Below are 21,270 nucleotides of genomic sequence, written 5' to 3' on the forward strand. Positions count from 1 at the left end.
TCAAGAGAGCCCATCGCGCCCTCCGTCCTAAACCTAAACAGGGTGACCCTCCTAGAGATATGATTACTCATCATTTGGAAAGAGAAGAAATTCATCCTGAGATCCCCTAAAGATCTCCCAGATATCCTAGAAGCATTGGAGATTCAAGATGTAGACATTCCGGACTGGACAGCCACCAATGACGTCCTTATCCCACAAAACATCCTACCTCCTGCCTCATGGGAAATAGCAGGAGGAGGCAAATCCTCCAAATCTAAGAGAAAACATGGGAAACTGACTCCTAGACGTATTATTTCTGAAGAGGACTGATTGTTCTTTTTTTTTTTTTTTCTCCTCAGGATGGTCTTCTTACACTGACCCGCTTACAGTGGTTTGTCAGGGAGAACTGGTTTGCTGACCTCGCAGGCTCCCCCCCCCTCCTTTTCTGACCCTTTAGTTTATTTGAGCCCGAGCCGATACATCTGCACTTTTGGCGGGCTGGGTCGGGGCCTGGGAGGTTAGTGACCTATGTTCTAAATGTTCCGGTTAATGCTCAGCCTTGGGGCTTGTGCTCAAGGTTCATGCATTATCTTGGACACGGGTTACTGTCTTATATAATTTCTGCTGATGCTATTCACTTCTTTATCTCACTCTTGAGTTTCATTTGTTACAACCTCATATGCTGACCCTGTACGGTTTACAGGGTTCAGTGCTTCTGGCCCCTGCCAGAAGTACGGACCTAGAAAGTTCCTACATTGGGATGCCTAAATCGCGAGTTCATCTATACAGCAGAGGAATGTTGACTTCACAATGTTCGTTACTCATGTTGACGTTCTTTCCTTTATCTTTTAGCCCTGCCCCACCCTCCTAAAACTGCATTCTTGCCGCTACAATGACACCTTCTACCTTCCTACCAGATAGCAGAGCCGGAGACTTCCCAGGCAACCAGTGGTATGTAAGTACTGCCCCCCTAACACTTAGACCCCTCCATGGCTGACATTCATGTCGCATCATATAATGTCAGAGGTTTTAAAAATCCCACTAAAAGAAGTCAGATTTTACACTACCTTCACAAAGAAAAAACTAAGGTGATCTTACTACAAGAAACCCATTTTAAGAACAATCGAGTCCCCAACCCTTCAAGATCTTACTACAACCAATGGTTCCACAGTCCCTCACACTCAAATAGACTAGGTACTAGTATTGGTTTCCATAAGCACCTTGACTTTATCATGACCGACATTTTAACAGACCCGGACGGTCGTTTTGTAATGGTAAAAGGGACTATCAATTCCCAATTATATACTTTCACCAACCTTTACGCCCTTAATATTGCCCAAAAAACCTGGTTTGAAAGTATCTGGCAATTATTTGAGGATTTTAGAGAAGGGACAGCATTTATTGCAGGTGACTTCAACGTCGCCCTTAATCCACAACTTGACACCTCATCAGGGAAATCATCTGTCCCTATGAAAACTCTTAAATGTATCAAAAAACTTATACATAACAGCAATCTAATGGATGCATGGAGAGCAAATAACCCTAAAGAGAAAGATTTCTCCTTCTTTTCCTCCCCTCTTAACAATTACCACAGACTAGATTACATATTGGTTCCCGCGCCTCAAATACATTTTTGCACTGAAACATACATTGGGAATATGGTCCACTCAGAACATGCCCCTATTTTTATCACTTGGAAACTGGCAAATCCTCATCCCAAGACTTTCATTTGGAGACTAAACAAAACGCTTCTGGATAACACACAGGTCAAAAATGAGATACAGAGGAAACTGAAAGAATACTTTGCTCTAAATAAGTCAGATGCTGTATCTCCTCATGTAATATGGGAGGCACATAAATCGGTTATAAGGGGAGATTTCATTTCCTTGGCCTCTCATGTTAATAAACAAAGACGTATAAAAATAGCCGAGCTCTATGACAAAATTTCTAAGTTGGAGACAGCTCATAAACAATCGCAAACAAATCAACACCTGGTAGAACTCGCATCAACCAGAGATGAGCTTAAGGGTCTTCTCAACAAACAATCAGCGAAACTCTATCTTGCCCTTAAGCAGAAGTTGGCAACAAACCTACCAAATTCATGCTAGCTCTAATAAGACAACGCAAACGGAAGTCTAGGATCTCGGTTATTCTAAATGACAGAAAAGAATCAGTCAAAGAAGACTTAGAGATCGCAGAAGCCTTTCACAGTTTCTACTCAGAGCTGTACAATCTAGATATATTTGACCCTACAGTCATCTCCGCTAATAAATCATCTCGGACCAAAGAATTCCTGAATAATTTACGTCTTCCCTCTCTAAAACCTGAACAGGCTACAGATCTATGCACACCAATTAAGCCCTCAGAACTTCTGGACACCCTAAAACAAATGGCGAAAGGTAAATCCCCAGGACCAGACAGTCTCCCTTTATTATATTATCATTCTTTTAAAGAAACATTAATGCCTCATTCACTCAATTCCTTTAACGCAGCACTCTTAGGCAGAGAGTTTCTACCGCAAACTGTCAATGCCCACATCACGCTGATTCCCAAGCCACAGAAGGACCCCAGTTTATGCTCCAGCTACAGACCAATTTCTTTGCTGAATCTTGATTTGAAGATTTATGCAAGGATTCTGGCCAATAGAATAAAACCTTTATTGAAAGATCTGATACACTAAGATCAAACGGGATTCATCCCTAATCGCGAAGGTAAAGATAACACCTGTAAAGTTATTAATACTATCGCCCTCGCAAAAAAAGACCAAAGAGATTAAGGGATTGAAGTTCAAACAAGTGGCTTATGCTGACGATCTATTATTAATGGTCTCCAACCCGCTTCAGGCCTGCCCTGCTATTATAAGGTTGTTCACCGAATTCGGCTTCATAGCTAACTTTAAAATTAATCTACCAAAATCGGCAGCTATGAACATAAACCTCCCTCCCAGTCTTCTAGGCTCAAAGAGAACTCTCCATTTGAATGGACGCATACCTCTATAAAATTCCTAGGAATAAATATTACACCTGATCTAGCAAAACTCTATGAGACCAATTTCCCTCCCTTACTAAATTCTATACCTGCAATTTTAAACTCTTGGTCCTAAGGTAACTTATCTTCTACAAGCTCTACCTATACATCTACCAAGTAGCTTTTTTAACTTCTTTAGGAAAATATGCTCCTCTTATATTTGGGGTAATAAAAACCCCAGAATTTCTAATAAGATCCTCCTTCTCCCTTTTTTAAAAGGAGGAATTAGTTTCCCCTCAATCATAAGGTACCATAGAGCGGTACATATCAATAGAATCATTGATTTGTTGAGACAGCCCAAACACAAACTCTGGATACCTTTAGAAGAAAGTCTGATTGGTTGTCCGATCAGATCGGTACTACTGTCAGAACTAGGGAAACCCCCATTTCTGAATAAAGAAGTCCCATTCACGTCAACTACATTGTCACTATGGAATAACCCGGAGTTAAGAAGTATCTGTACGTCTTACCCTTCCCCTCTCATCAATATTAAAGATTTTCTCAGGCTTAATATAGAAAGCTTTAACATATTACCCTCTAACTTACAGAATTCCACCCTGTCATTAGATGAACTATTGGATAGTGAAGGTACCCTTCTAAATTAGGGATGAGCGAACTCGAACTGTATAGTTCGGGTTCGTACCGAATTTTGGGGTGTCCGTGACACGGACCCGAACCCGGACATTTTCGTAAAAGTCCGGGTTCGGGTTCGGTGTTCGTCGCTTTCTTGGCGCTTTTGTGACGCTTTCTTGGCGCTTTTTGAAAGGCTGCAAAGCAGCCAATCAACAAGCGTCATACTACTTGCCCCAAGAGGCCATCACAGCCATGCCTACTATTGGCATGGCTGTGATTGGCCAGAGCACCATGTGACCCAGCCTCTATTTAAGCTGGAGTCACATAGCGCCGCCCGTCACTCTGCTCTGATTAGCGTAGGGAGAGGTTGCGGCTGCGACAGTAGGGCGAGATTAGGCAGATTAACTCCTCCAAAGGACTTGATTAACTGATCGATCTGCAGCTGTGGATCATTGAGCTGCTGATCCTCAATTGCTCACTGTTTTTAGGCTGCCCAGACCGTTTGTCAGTCACATTTTTCTGGGGTGATCGGCGGCCATTTTGTGTCTTGTGGTGCGCCAGCACAAGCTGCGACCAAGTGCATTTAACCCTCAATGGTGTGGTTGTTTTTTGGCTAAAGCCTACATCAGGGTGAAGCTGTCACACCAAGTGCATTTAACCAGCAATAGTCTGTTCATTTTTTGGCCATATACAAAATCAGGGGCAAGCTGCGCCTGTCACCAAGTGCATTTAACCCTCAATGGTGTGGTTGTTTTTTGGCTAAAGCCTACATCAGGGTGAAGCTGTCACACCAAGTGCATTTAACCAGCAATAGTCTGTTCATTTTTTGGCCATATACAAAATCAGGGGCAAGCTGCGCCTGTCACCAAGTGCATTTAACCCTCAATGGTGTGGTTGTTTTTTGGCTAAAGCCTACATCAGGGTGAAGCTGTCACACCAAGTGCATTTAACCAGCAATAGTCTGTTCATTTTTTGGCCATATACAAAATCAGGGGCAAGCTGCGCCTGTCACCAAGTGCATTTAACCCTCAATGGTGTGGTTGTTTTTTGGCTAAAGCCTACATCAGGGTGAAGCTGTCACACCAAGTGCATTTAACCAGCAATAGTCTGTTCATTTTTTGGCCATATACAAAATCAGGGGCAAGCTGCGCCTGTCACCAAGTGCATTTAACCCTCAATGGTGTGGTTGTTTTCTGGCTAAAGCCTACATCAGGGTGAAGCTGTCACACCAAGTGCATTTAACCAGCAATAGTCTGTTTATTTTTTGGCCATATACTACATCAGGGGCAAGCTGCGCCCGTCACCAAGTGCATTTAACCCTCAGTAGTGTGGTTGGTCAAGCTGTGACACCAAGTGCATTTAACCAGCAATAGTCTGTTCATTTTTTGGCCATATACTACATCAGGGGCAAGCTGCGCCCGTCACCAAGTGCATTTAACCAGCAATAGTGTGGTTATTTTTTGGCCATATCCCAGTCTAATTCTGTCACTAAATCCATACCGGTCACCCAGCGCCTAAATACTAGGCCTCAAATTTATATCCCGCTAAATCTCTCGTTACCGCTGTCCTGTTGTAGCTGGGAAAGTTATTTAGTGTCCGTCAAAGCACATTTTTTGTTCTGGGTTGAAGTACAATTCCCAATTTAGCAATTTCATAATTTAGTGGTTTCTGCTATATCAGAGCTATTTGAAATCTATCCCTAAAAGGGTATATAATATTCAAGGTGCACATTGGGTCATTCAGAATAACTTCACACACACCCGCTACTGTGTATTTTCAAGTCTAATTCTGTCACTAAACCCATACCTGTCACCCAGCGCCTAAATACTAGGCCTCAAATTTATATCCTGCTAAATCTCTCGTTACCGCTGTCCTGTTGTAGCTGGGAAAGTTATTTAGTGTCCGTCAAAGCACATTTTTTGTTCTGGGTTGAAGTACAATTCCCAATTTAGCAATTTCATAATTTAGTGGTTTCTGCTATATCAGAGCTATTTGAAATCTATCCCTAAAAGGGTATATAATATTCAAGGTGCACATTGGGTCATTCAGAATAACTTCACACACACCCGCTACTGTGTATTTTCAAGTCTAATTCTGTCACTAAACCCATACCTGTCACCCAGCGCCTAAATACTAGGCCTCAAATTTATATCCTGCTAAATCTCTCGTTACCGCTGTCCTGTTGTAGCTGGGAAAGTTATTTAGTGTCCGTCAAAGCACATTTTTTGTTCTGGGTTGAAATACAATTCCCAATTTAGCAATTTCATAATTTAGTGGTTTCTGCTATATCAGAGCTATTTGAAATCTATCCCTAAAAGGGTAGATCATATTGAAGGTGCACATAGGGTCATTCAGAATAACTTCACACACACCCGCTACTGTGTATTTCCAAGTCTAATTCTGTCACTAAACCCATACCTGTCACCCAGCGCCTAAATACTAGGCCTCAAATTTATATCCCGCTAAATCTCTCGTTACCGCTGTCCTGTTGTAGCTGGGAAAGTTATTTAGTGTCCGTCAAAGCACATTTTTTGTTCTGGGTTGAAGTACAATTCCCAATTTAGCAATTTCATAATTTAGTGGTTTCTGCTATATCAGAGCTATTTGAAATCTATCCCTAAAAGGGTATATAATATTCAAGGTGCACATTGGGTCATTCAGAATAACTTCACACACACCCGCTACTGTGTATTTCCAAGTCTAATTCTGTCACTAAACCCATACCTGTCACCCAGCGCCTAAATACTAGGCCTCAAATTTATATCCTGCTAAATCTCTCGTTACCGCTGTACTGTTGTTGCTTGGAAAGATATTTAGTGTCCGTCAAAGCACATTTTTTGTTCTGGGTTGAAGTACAATTCCCAATTTAGCAATTTCATAATTTAGTGGTTTCTGCTATATCAGAGCTATTTGAAATCTATCCCTAAAAGGGTATATAATATTCAAGGTGCACATTGGGTCATTCAGAATAACTTCACACACACCCGCTACTGTGTATTTCCAAGTCTAATTCTGGCACTAAACCCATACCTGTCACCCAGCGCCTAAATACTAGGCCTCAAATTTATATCCCGCTAAATCTGTCCTTAGTGCTGTAGCTGGGCGAGTTATTTAGTGTCCGTTCAAGCACATTTTTTGTTCTGGGTTGAAATACAATTCCCAATTTAGCAATTTCATAATTTAGTGGTTTCTGCTATATCAGAGCTATTTGAAATCTATCCCTAAAAGGGTATATAATATTCAAGGTGCACATTGGGTCATTCAGAATAACTTCACACACACCCGCTACTGTGTATTTCCAAGTCTAGTTCTGGCACTAAACCCATACCTGTCACCCAGCGCCTAAATACTAGGCCTCAAATTTATATCCCGCTAAATCTGTCCCTAGTGCTGTAGCTGGGCGAGTTATTTAGTGTCCGTTCAAGCACATTTCTTGTTCTGGGTTGAAATACAATTCCCAATTTAGCAATTTCATAATTTAGTGGTTTCTGCTATATCAGAGCTATTTGAAATCTATCCCTAAAAGGGTAGATCATATTGAAGGTGCACATAGGGTCATTCAGAATAACTTCACACACACGCTTCTGTGCATTTCCAAGTCTAATTCTGTCACTAAATCCATACCGGTCACCCAGCGCCTAAATACTAGGCCTCAAATTTATATCCCGCTGAATTTGAATACAATACATTGGGCCAAATAATATATTTGTTGTTGTGGTGAACCATAACAATGAGAAAAACATCTAGTAAGGGACGCGGACGTGGACATGGTCGTGGTGGTGTTAGTGGACCCTCTGGTGCTGGGAGAGGACGTGGCCGTTCTGCCACATCCACACGTCCTAGTGTACCAACTACCTCAGGTCCCAGTAGCCGCCAGAATTAACAGCGATATATGGTGGGGCCCAATGCCGTTCTAAGGATGGTAAGGCCTGAGCAGGTACAGGCATTAGTCAATTGGGTGGCCGACAGTGGATCCAGCACGTTCACATTATCTCCCACCCAGTCTTCTGCAGAAAGCGCACAGATGGCGCCTGAAAACCAACCCCATCAGTCTGTCACATCACCCCCATGCATACCAGGGAAACTGTCTCAGCCTCAAGTTATGCAGCAGTCTCTTATGCTGTTTGAAGACTCCGCTGGCAGGGTTTCCCAAGGGCATCCACCTAGCCCTTCCCCAGCGGTGAAAGACATAGAATGCACTGACGCACAACCACTTATGTTTCCTGATGATGAGGACATGGGAATACCACCTCAGCATGTCTCTGATGATGACGAAACACAGGTGCCAACTGCTGCGTCTTTCTGCAGTGTGCAGACTGAACAGGAGGTCAGGGATCAAGACTGGGTGGAAGACGATGCAGGGGACGATGAGGTCCTAGACCCCACATGGAATGAAGGTCGTGCCACTGACTTTCACAGTTCGGAGGAAGAGGCAGTGGTGAGACCGAGCCAACAGCGTAGCAAAAGAGGGAGCAGTGGGCAAAAGCAGAACACCCGCCGCCAAGAGACTCCGCCTGCTACTGACCGCCGCCATCTGGGACCGAGCACCCCAAAGGCAGCTTCAAGGAGTTCCCTGGCATGGCACTTCTTCAAACAATGTGCTGACGACAAGACCCGAGTGGTTTGCACGCTGTGCCATCAGAGCCTGAAGCGAGGCATTAACGTTCTGAACCTGAGCACAACCTGCATGACCAGGCACCTGCATGCAAAGCATGAACTGCAGTGGAGTAAACACCTTAAAACCAAGGAAGTCACTCAGGCTCCCCCTGCTACCTCTTCTGCTGCTGCCGCCTCGGCCTATTCTGCTGCTGCCGCCTCGGCCTCTTCCTCCGCCTCTGGAGGAACGTTGGCACCTGCCGCCCAGCAAACAGGGGATGTACCACCAACACCACCACCACCACCTCCGTCACCAAGCGTCTCAACCATGTCACACGCCAGCGTTCAGCTCTCCATCTCACAAACATTTGATAGAAAGCGTAAATTCCCACCTAGCCACCCTCGATCCCTGGCCCTGAATGCCAGCATTTCTAAACTACTGGCCTATGAAATGCTGTCATTTAGGCTGGTGGACACAGACAGCTTCAAACAGCTCATGTCGCTTGCTGTCCCACAGTATGTTGTTCCCAGCCGGCACTACTTCTCCAAGAGAGCCGTGCCTTCCCTGCACAACCAAGTATCCGATAAAATCAAGTGTGCACTGCGCAACGCCATCTGTGGCAAGGTCCACCTAACCACAGATACGTGGACCAGTAAGCACGGCCAGGGACGCTATATCTCCCTAACTGCACACTGGGTAAATGTAGTGGCAGCTGGGCCCCAGGCGGAGAGCTGTTTGGCGCACGTCCTTCCGCCGCCAAGGATCGCAGGGCAACATTTTTTGCCTCCTGTTGCCACCTCCTCCTTCTCGGCTTCCTCCTCCTCTTCTTCCACCTGCTCATCCAGTCAGCCACACACCTTCACCACCAACTTCAGCACAGCCCGGGGTAAACGTCAGCAGGCCATTCTGAAACTCATATGTTTGGGGGACAGGCCCCACACCGCACAGGAGTTGTGGCGGGGTATAGAACAACAGACCGACGAGTGGTTGCTGCCGGTGAGCCTCAAGCCCGGCCTGGTGGTGTGTGATAATGGGCGAAATCTCGTTGCAGCTCTGGGACTAGCCAATTTGACGCACATCCCTTGCTTGGCGCATGTGCTGAATTTGGTGGTGCAGAAGTTCATTCACAACTACCCCGACATGTCAGAGCTGCTGCATAAAGTGCGGGCCGTCTGTTCGCGCTTCCGGCGTTCACATCCTGCCGCTGCTCGCCTGTCTGCGCTACAGCGTAACTTCGGCCTTCCCGCTCACCGCCTCATATGCGACGTGCCCACCAGGTGGAACTCCACCTTGCACATGCTGGACAGACTGTGCGAGCAGCAGCAGGCCATAGTGGAGTTTCAGCTGCAGCACGCACGGGTCAGTCGCACTACAGAACAGCACCACTTCACCACCAATGACTGGGCCTCCATGCGAGACCTGTGTGCCCTGTTGCGCTGTTTCGAGTACTCCACCAACATGGCCAGTGGCGATGACACCGTTATCAGCGTTACAATACCACTTCTATGTCTCCTTGAGAAAACACTTAGGGCGATGATGGAAGAGGAGGTGGCCCAGGAGGAGGAGGAGGAGGAGGAGGAAGAGGGGTCATTTTTAGCACTTTCAGGCCAGTCTCTTCGAAGTGACTCAGAGGGAGGTTTTTGGCAACAGCAGAGGCCAGGTACAAATGTGGCCAGCCAGGGCCCACTACTGGAGGACGAGGAGGACGAGGATGAGGAGGAGGTGGAGGAGGATGAGGATGAAGCATGGTCACAGCGGGGTGGCACCCAACGCAGCTCGGGTCCATCACTGGTGCGTGGCTGGGGGGAAAGGCAGGACGATGACGATACGCCTCCCACAGAGGACAGCTTGTCCTTACCCCTGGGCAGCCTGGCACACATGAGCGACTACATGCTGCAGTGCCTGCGCAACGACAGCAGAGTTGCCCACATTTTAACCTGTGCGGACTACTGGGTTGCCACCCTGCTGGATCCACGCTACAAAGACAATGTGCCCACCTTACTTCCTGCACTGGAGCGTGATAGGAAGATGCGCGAGTACAAGCGCACGTTGGTAGACGCGCTACTGAGAGCATTCCCAAATGTCACAGGGGAACAAGTGGAAGCCCAAGGCCAAGGCAGAGGAGGAGCAAGAGGTCGCCAAGGCAGCTGTGTCACGGCCAGCTCCTCTGAGGGCAGGGTTAGCATGGCAGAGATGTGGAAAAGTTTTGTCAACACGCCACAGCTAACTGCACCACCACCTGATACGCAACGTGTTAGCAGGAGGCAACATTTCACTAACATGGTGGAACAGTACGTGTGCACACCCCTCCACGTACTGACTGATGGTTCGGCCCCATTCAACTTCTGGGTCTCTAAATTGTCCACGTGGCCAGAGCTAGCCTTTTATGCCTTGGAGGTGCTGGCCTGCCCGGCAGCCAGCGTTTTGTCTGAACGTGTATTCAGCACGGCAGGGGGCGTCATTACAGACAAACGCAGCCGCCTGTCTACAGCCAATGTGGACAAGCTGACGTTCATAAAAATGAACCAGGCATGGATCCCACAGGACCTGTCCGTCCCTTGTCCAGATTAGACATTAACTACCTCCCCATAACCATATATTATTGGACTCCAGGGCACTTCCTCATTCAATCCTATTTTTATTTTCATTTTACCATTATATTGCAAGGCTACCCAAAGTTGAATGAACCTCTCCTCTGCCTGTGTGCTAGGCCTAAATATATGCCAATGGATTGTTGCAGTGGTGGCTGACGTGAAGCCTCATTCTCTGCTATGACATGCAGACTGATTCTCTGGTGACATGAAGCCAGATTGTCTGTTACGGGACCTCTCTCCTCTGCCTGGGTGCTGGGCCTGAATTTATGACAATGGACTGTTGCAGTGGTGGGTGACGTGAAGCCTGATTCTCTGCTATGACATGCAGACTGATTCTCTGGTGACATGAAGCCAGATCCTCTGTTACGGGACCTCTCTCCTCTGCCTGGGTGCTGGGCCTAAATTTATGAAAATGGACTGTTGCAGTGGTGGGTGACGTGAAGCCTCATTCTCTGCTATGACATGCAGACTGATTCTCTGCTGACATGAAGCCAGATCGTCTGTTACCTGACCTCTCTCCTCTGCCTGGGTGCTGGGCCTAAATTTATGAAAATGGACTCTTACAGTGGTGGGTGACGTGAAGCCTGATTCTCTGCTATGACATGAAGACTGATTCTCTGCTGACATGAAACCAGATCCTCTGTTACGGGACCTCTCTCCTCTGCCTGGGTGCTGGGCCTAAATATCTGACAATGGACTGTTGCATTGGTGGCTGACGTGAAGCCTGATTCTCTGCTATGATATGAAGACTGATTCTCTGCTGACATGAAGCCAGATTGTCTGTTACGGGACCTCTCTCCTCTGCCTGTGTGCTAGGCCTAAATATATGCCAATGGATTGTTGCAGTGGTGGCTGACGTGAAGCCTGATTCTCTGCTATGACATGCAGACTGATTCTCTGGTGACATGAAGCCAGATCCTCTGTTACGGGACCTCTCTCCTCTGCCTGGGTGCTGGGCCTAAATTTATGAAAATGGACTGTTGCAGTGGTGGGTGACGTGAAGCCTGATTCTCTGCTATGACATGCAGACTGATTCTCTGGTGACATGAAGCCAGATCCTCTGTTACGGGACCTCTCTCCTCTGCCTGGGTGCTGGGCCTAAATTTATGAAAATGGACTGTTGCAGTGGTGGGTGACGTGAAGCCTCATTCTCTGCTATGACATGCAGACTGATTCTCTGCTGACATGAAGCCAGATTGTCTGTTACGGGACCTCTCTCCTCTGCCTGGGTGCTGGGCCTGAATTTATGACAATGGACTGTTGCAGTGGTGGCTGACGTGAAGCCTGATTCTCTGCTATGATATGAAGACTGATTCTCTGCTGACATGAAGCCAGATTGTCTGTTACGGGACCTCTCTCCTCTGCCTGGGTGCCGGGGCCTAAATATCTGAGAATGGACTGTTCCAGTGGTGGGTAACGGGAAGCCAGATTCTCTGCTATGATATGAAGACTGATTCTCTGCTGACATGAAGCCAGATTGTCTGTTACGGGACCTCTCTCCTCTGCCTGGGTGCTGGGCCTAAATTTATGAAAATGGACTATTACAGTGGTGGGTGACGTGAAGCCTGATTCTCTGCTATGACATGAAGACTGATTCTCTGCTGACATGAAGCCAGATTCTCTGTTACGGGACCTCTCTCCTCTGCCTGGGTGCCGGGGCCTAAATATCTGAGAATGGACTGTTCCAGTGGTGGGTGACGGGAAGCCAGATTCTCTGCTATGGAACCTCTCTCCAATTGATTTTGGTTAATTTTTATTTATTTAATTTTTATTTTAATTAATTTCCCTATCCACATTTGTTTGCAGGGGATTTACCTACATGTTGCTGCCTTTTGCAGCCCTCTAGCCCTTTCCTGGGCTGTTTTACAGCCGTTTTAGTGCCGAAAAGTTCGGGTCCCCATTGACTTCAATGGGGTACGGGTTCGGGACGAAGTTCGGATCGGGTTCGGATCCCGAACCCGAACATTTCCGGGATGTTCGGCCGAACTTCTCGAACCCGAACATCCAGGTGTTCGCTCAACTCTATTCTAAATCAATCGAACATATCAAAGAAATTCCGGTTAAACAATCTGAATCAGATACAATATTTATGCTTGAAAACCGCCTTGGGCCCCATTGTTAAGAAGCTTAGAGTAAATAATTCACTGTCCTGGTTTGAAAAACTAGCTTCACAATCTCTTTACTCCACAAAGATAACATCCATAGTCTCCAAGAAACTTTTACAATTAGAATGTCCTTCCTCCTTATATTTCATAAGAGAGTGTGGAAAGAGATCTACACATAAAATTTACCGAAAAAGAGACAAAGATTATATTAAGCGTCCCCAGATTCACCTCGAGATGTGTATCGATACAAGAGAACACATATAAAGTCCTTACTAGGTGGTATTTAACCCCAGTGAGGTTGAGCCTGATGTATAGCAACACCTCTGACAGATGTTGGAGATGCCTTACTGAAAAGGGCTCCTTCCTTCACATTTGGTGGTCATGCTCCCGAATTAGTTTATTTTGGAAGAAAGTATGTATACTAATAAGAGATATTCTGGCAGTTAAAGAAGATAGGCTTCCTACATGCCCCAAAATAGCCCTTCTTTCTTTATTATCATTCCCTTTAGCCAACCTCAGAAGATCCCTACTATACACCCTATTGGCAGCAGCTAGACTACTAATTGCTTTTAATTGGAAGTCCTCATCACCCCCGTTAATCTCCCAATGGAGGGAGAAAGTAGAAGCTATAGCAAGACTGGAGAAATCGGGAATTACGTTTACATCACAGGTATGTGGAAATGTGGGCTCCTTGGACAACTAAGAAGGACGACATTTTCACTTTCCTGACTAATGAATTGGATCCCCCTTCTTAGTTCTTTTTTTTATAACTAGTTGCTGGATATATCAATATAGACTCTTCCCTCTGACTTCTACACCTCAGTGTAGCCTCCTACACCTTTGAATAGTCTCCCACAAAATCCTATTGCAGTGGTACGGCTGGTTGCCTGGTCTCGCCTGACGCGTTCTCAGAAGTCAACTTATTACAACTGGGTCCTGAAGTCAGCTTTCTCTTTCGTTCACTGGAAGATACTGTGTGTCTCATTCTCCTCCCTTCCCCCCTGGTTATCTCCCGACCCCCTCCTCCCCCTCCCCCTCACCTACCTCACATTTTTTATGTTAGGTTTTACTTCATTCACCTCTATAATGAAAATTGTATTAGTTCCAATTTTTGGTGCTTATTCTAAAATTCTTTCCATAGCTTGATAGTTAGTACTGTCATCAATGCGCTGATACCCGGTCAGATAGTATACTGCACCCATATTTAATATTTACTTGAATTGTGTCCAGTTGGCATACAAATATCTGGGTGCACAGTTATCATCTGGTATGTTCCTGATTGGCTCATAATTTCCATTTAACAAGACTCCCGGTCTATGATCTAACTGATTTGCACTAGTTCTGAAGAGTCAGGTTAAATATACCTTGTATTACCTTGTGATCAGCTAGCATTGTACTCATGATGTATAACTGCTTTTTCACCATATTGTACAAAGATGCATGTGTACCACTGTACTAACCTGCTTTATGGTACCAATGTTTGCAAAATCACACCTTTTGTTACAAAATCAATAAAAAGATTTTAAAAAGAAAAGGCACATGACACGGTAATTTTCCTGATCAATCACTACAATATTGCCCTCTTTGTCAGAGGGCTTAATAATAATGGTTGTATCCCTCTCTAGTTCCTCCAGTGACTGTCTTTCTCCTGAGGTCAAGTTGTCCCTTCCCACAGGTGTGTCCTCTAGTTGTTGGTGGTCCCGTGTCACCACATTCAGGAAAGTGTCAATCGGGGAGCTATCACTTACTGGGGGGGGATTTCTGAAGTCCGTAAAGGGGCCATCCCCAATCAACCTATCTCCGTCCTCAGATAGACCTACCAATAAGTGGACATCCTGGAGGTCCTCTAACTCAATATCTAGCTCTTGACACTTTCTCTTGTCGTGTAGCCTAAAAAACTTTTTCCATTTGAGCCTGCCTACAATCAACTGCAAGTCTTTCACCCAATTAAATAAATTAAACTTATGAAGGGGTACAAATGACAGGCCTTTCTTGAGGAGCCTCATTTGCATAGGGGATAGTATACATTTGGTCAAATTGACCACCTAAAGTTCCTCTACTTGGGGGCCATGGGGGCTTTCTTTTGGCGCAATAGGTAGCCGGAAACAGGTGGGTATATTGTTCTTTATATAGGTATCAAGTGACTGTACCTCCCACCAGCACCAAACATGATTCTTGTATACCCGATTCAGATTTTTGAAGGAAGCAGTAATGCTTGTATGAGCTGACTGTATTGGTAGCTCTTTTTCGGAGAAGACCTCTTTGGGGTCCCCCAACCAACACTCTGAGCTCAGGTCATTAGGTAGAAAGCCTTCCATCCCCCAATGTCTAAAGAACAAACTAAAACTATCTCACACTAATATAATAAAGCTGATTAATGTTCATGAAATATATATTATCACAGCCTGATGAACTATTAAAAGAAAAAAGAAAACTTTATTATCATCCATTTAAAATAGGTCAAATCCTATATGTTACAGATTGTGACCATCAGGCAACCAGACTTAAAGGGTTTCTACCACTTCGTTTTCACATATTTAGCTGTCAGACACTAGCGATCCGCTAGTGTCTGCTCTGCCCAACCATCCTAATATAATTGCTTTTGGGGCAGCCGTTTTGCTAAAAAAAGAACTTTTATTTATATGCTAATGAGCCTCTAGGTGCTATGGGGGCGTCATTAGCACCTAGAGGCTCCGTCTACCTTCAGAAACTGCCGCTGCCCAGCGCGTCCATCCAGCCCGCCCATCTCCTCCTGAATGCGATCCTCCTTGTGAGCGCCTGTATTCGGCGCATGCGCAGTGAATGTCTGACCGCTTCCTTGCTAGACATCTCCACTGCGCCTGCGCGATGACGCCATAGTGCTCCGAGGAACAGGCGCAGTGGAGATGTCTGAGCAGGGAAGCTGTCAGACATTCACTGCGCATGCGCCGAATACAGGCGCTCACAAGGAGGATCGCATTCAGGAGGAGATGGGCGGGTTGGAGGGACGCGCTGGGCGGCGGCAGTTTCTGAAGGTAGACGGAGCCTCTAGGTGCTAATGACGCCCCCATAGCACCTAGAGGCTCATTAGCATATTAATAAAAGTTCTTTTTTTAGCAAAACGGCTGCCCCAAAAGCAATTATATTAGGATGGTTGGGCAGAGCAGACACTAGCGGATCGCTAGTGTCTGACAGCTAAATATGTGAAACCGAAGTGGTAGAAACCCTTTAAAGAGTGTAGACGGGGATAATGTATGACCCACTACACTTATAAAAAATCTGGAATGGTTCATTACTTGCTAGCAAGGTGCTGCTAATGATATGCAAGCAAGGAAAACGGACACGGTCCAATATGATTATGGACTAGGGTGTGACAAAAGCTTTTGTCACATCCCAGTGTATTGTCTGAATGTGTGTTTAGCACGACTGGAGGAGGTTATCACAGGTTATATTTGGACCATAATTAAAAAAATAAAAAAATAAAAATTTAAAGCCAAAAAGCAGTGAAGGCTACCTCCTTCTGCTCCATCGCCGCTTCCACCTACACCACCCAAAAATAAATTTGAGCTATCTGATAAACACCATAAAAAAAAACAAAAAAACTGTGTCCAAAATTTTTTTTGTCAACTTAAATCACAAAAAGTGAAACTCCAAGTTATCAAAAAGGTGTATGTCCCACAAAATGGTACTAATAAAACATCCACCTCATCTTTAAAAAAAATGAGCCCCAACATAATAAAATCACAAAAAAATACAAAAAAACTATTGCTCTCAGAACATGGAGACATTAAAACATAAGTTTTATTTTGTTTAAAAAATGCTATTATTGTATTAAAGTGAAATAAATAAAAAAAAGTATACATATTAGGTATTACCATGTCCATAACAAACATCTCAATAAATATATCACATTACCTAATCCCTCAGGTGAACACCATAAAAAAAGCAATTTTTTGTCAACTTACATCACAAAAATTGCAACAAGATTGGATGAAGACATACAGAAAGTAATTACCAAATATCCCTCTATAACATACAGAAGAGGACCAAACCTCAGAGAACAGCTTGTACATAGTCATTTTCAATGGAACCATCAACAAGTAGAGAAAACCACATGGCTAGCTACAAAAGGGTCATACCCCTGTGGAAATTGCCAATTCTGCAGTAAGATGCTAGTATGTAAAGAATTTGAAAATCCGGTTGATCATAAAAAGTACAAAATAGCCCACTACATAAACTGTAAAACTACGGGAGTAGTGTACGCCATTCAATGCAGTTGTCCCAAAATATATGTGGGAAAAACTATACAAGAACTCCGGAGAAGAATATGAAAACATCTCAGTGATATCAACCTAAAAGCAGATACTACGTTATCAAGACACATACAAGCAGAACATAGCGGTAAAAGTGATAGCTTGAAAATATGGGGGATAACTAAAATTAAATCAGGCCCGAGACAGGGAGATATAGACAAAAAATTACAGCAGGAAGAAACCCACTGGATATACAGACTAAAAAGCATTTCACCCCTAGGCCTAAATGAAGGCTTCACATATGCATCTTTCCTGTAAAAGCAATTAAACTAAATTAAATAATAAGAAAAAGCAACAAACACTAAAATAAATAAAATAAATCTGACATTCTTAAATATAATAACAAAGCAGTGGCAAAAAATAAAAATTAAAAAGTAACCAAATAAGAACTCAATAATAATAAAAATTTGTATATTACCCTCCAATGGATCTGGGAATGATGACTGACCTATAGGGAACAAAAATAAAAATAAAAACAATAGAGTTCCATATGAAGCATATATATATATATATATATATATATATATATATATATATATATATATGTAAATTACAGTAACACTTAACTAAAAAAATTCATTCACATAAAAAATTCATGATTAGAAAAAACACCTAGTTAAATTATTATAAATAGTTTCAACAAATAAAATAATTGTTATTATAAATCAAACTATACTTCTTATAACAAAATAAAAAATAAAAAATGCAAAAAACACAAAAGTTTAAAATCTTAATATTAATGATAAATTAAATTATAATAAATAAATAAAATTATATGAAAATTAATGTATACACATTTACCACATAAAAAATATTCAAAATAAAGACCAATTAATAGAGACCATAACTCAAGGGAAAAAAATAAAAAAAAATTCCATTAAAACTATGCAAGAGGCATCAAATAATAAATGCACAAATGTAAAATAAATAAATAAAATAAATATTCACCATGTAACCAACACTTATACAACATGAAATAAAATTCACCAATTAATAAGCTAAGTAAAATACACAACAAAAACTAAATCTATGCATTAAACCGAGCATCATTAGTAAGCGCAAGGCTAACTCTTTCAAATAAAAAAGCATCAGAATCGGCATGCGCAAAACTCAAGAATGACAATTGAAAAATATATAAGTATAGAGACATGCGCAATACCCTAAATTGAGAAACTCTTTAGATAAAAAATGAAAACATGCGCAAAACATAAAATTTCTCCCTATAGCAAGCATCTAACATGTAGAGATAGGGAATAAAGGAATTACACTAATCGATAACGCAAGCATAATAAGATCGCAAGCACCTAGAAATCGGAATAGGTCAGCCCCCACATCCGAACCAGAAAAAAACTCTAAGTCCAGTGACATGCGCGAGATTAGAGAATAATCGCGTGAAGACATACGTCAGAACAAGGTGAATTAAACAGCCATTTGAGACAAAGTAACAGCAACGATTGCATCAAGAAGCGAAACGACTGGATAGTGTTCGAATACGTCACAAGAGTAGGAGGAATTAAATACACCCGGCCACGCTAATCTCTGTGCAGACTGACCGATCCCCTGAAGACACCATGTAAATGGCGAAACATGTCGGGGAGCAGTAATTAGATTTTAGACTACAGCTAACCAAGTAAATGTGTGCGATCCACCGAATAACTAAAAGGTAGCATAGGAAACTACTGCGCCGTCACCAGCATTCCAATACATTAACTGAATGAGCGAAAGCATACAGCCAACAGGCAGCAAGCGCAGACAATGTTTAGCTACCAATAACAGTAACCAGCAGGGGCAACCCAGTTACAAAATGTATCAAAATCAAGAGATACACAACAGCTATCAGGCAGCATAGATAGAAACAGCGCCGTTACAAGAATCAGAGCAGAATAAATGCAAATAAGAAAGCTGCCAGACATAAGACAATAAGGATAATGAATATGCGATAATCAGATATCAGACAGATATCCTGTAGCTAGCAGGTAGTCTAGCAAACAATTGCGCCGCCACCAGAACAATAATGGACCAAGTCAATGAATGTAAGCAGACAGTTCTGAGGCAGTAAGTGCAGCAATTGAATAACTACCAAACAATAGCTACAAACAAAAGCAATAAAGCCACAGAAATAGTCAAGCAGCACAGTGGAGAAAACAGTGCTGTCATTTGACTCCGAGCAAGTTAAACGCATATTTCAAAAAACAGTTAGCAAAAAGCAAGCAAGTGCAATAGAATTGCCGCCACAGTAAAGATAGCTGTTGAAAGTGAAAAAACCCACCACCATACTTCACAGTTGGAATGAGGTTTTTATGCTGGTGTGCTGTGCCTCTTTTTCTCCACACATAGTATTGTATGTTTCTTCCAAACAACTCAACTTTGGTTTTATCTGTCCACAGAATATTTTGCCAGTACGGCTGTGGAACATCCAGGTGCTCTTGTGCAAACTGTAAACTTGCAGCAATGTTTTTTTGGACAGCAGTGGCTTCCTCTGTGGTATCCTCCCATGAAATCCATTCTTGTTTAGTGTTTTGTGTATCGTAGAATCGCTAACAGGGATGTTAGCATATGCCAAAGACTTTGGTAAGTCTTTAGCTGACACTCTAGGATTCTTCTTCACCTCATTCAGCAGTGTGCGCTGTGCTCTTGTAGTCATCTTTACAGGACGGATACTCCTAGGGAGAGTAGCAGCAGTGCTGAACTTTCTCCATTTAAAGATAATTTGTCTTACCATGGACTGATAAACAGCAAGGCTTTTGGAGATACTTTTATAACCCTTTCCAGTTTTATGCAAGTCAACAATTCTTAATCGTAGGTCTTCTGAGAGCTTTTTTGTGCGAGGCATCATTCAAATCAGGCAATGCTTCTTGTGAAAATCAAACCCAGAACTGGTGTGTGTTTTTTATAGGGCAGGGCACCTGTAACCAACACCTCCAATCTCATCTCATTGATTGGACTCCAGTTGGCTGACACCTCACTCCAATTAGCTCTTGGAGATGTCATTAGTCTAGGGGTTCACATACTTTTTCCACCTGCACTGTGAATGTTTACATGGTGTGTTATATAAAAACATGGTAACATTTAATTATTTGTGTGTTATTAGTTTAAGCCCACTGTGTGATTGTCTATTGTTGTGACTTAGATGAAGATCAGATCACATTTTATGACCAATTTGTGCAGAAATCCATATCATTCCAAAGGGTTCACATACTTTTTCTTGCAACTGTATATGGCGGCTTTGAGGTTGCTCCGGATCCACTCGGGGCCTGAACTTTCTTATTATAATCTCTCTTGAAGCAGTCCCAGATTGACCACCACCGGGTCATAACCTTTTCAACTGTGAAAAAAATAAAAATAAAATATTACCATAAAGCGATGATGCCATAAAGCGTGATGCGCCTCCAGTAGCTGGATAAGGAGTTTGTTGTCTATACGAGGGACAACAAACTCCATATCTTCCCCGGTGGAGACTTTGGAACTCTGGAAGAAAAAGGAAAAGAAAAATTATAAACAAAAGAAAAATGCAAATTAAAACTAATTATTCGATACTTACACATCCCCGACCACCATAGACTCTGGAGGAGACTGGGGGATCCTACCTGGCGAATCTAGTAGAAGGTTCCTAAAAAAAACATTTAAAAAAAATTATTAAAACATAATAATATTAGTTTAATACAGATATATAGAAACATACTTACTTTCTGCTGGTCCTGTTCCATGCTATCTCCACCTCCAGTCAGTAACAGTGATGCCTGCGATGAGCAGGCCCCAGCAGGTGATTGTGCTGGTCGATGATAAAGACAAAAAAAAAGAAAAATAATGATTAATGCAATGATTATTATTGGAATATAAAAAAAAATATTGTTGCGTGCACTTACCGGTTGTTGGATACGACGGTGCCTTCTGGGCAGCCTACAACGAATGTGTTCTAAGGTTTCAGACATCTGTAGAAACATAATGCAAAAGTATATTATAGTTATGGGGGATATTGTCAATATCTTTTAACGACACACACAAACATTACGTGAAATAGATGAAATATACCCGTGCAAAGCAGTGTCCTTCTGCATTGTTTATTTTTTTAATAAAGTTTTTTATAACTTTGGTGGTAGTTT

The sequence above is a fragment of the Bufo gargarizans genome, chromosome 7 (genome assembly GCF_014858855.1).
Source record: "Bufo gargarizans isolate SCDJY-AF-19 chromosome 7, ASM1485885v1, whole genome shotgun sequence".
NCBI classification, from domain to species: Eukaryota; Metazoa; Chordata; class Amphibia; order Anura; family Bufonidae; genus Bufo; species Bufo gargarizans.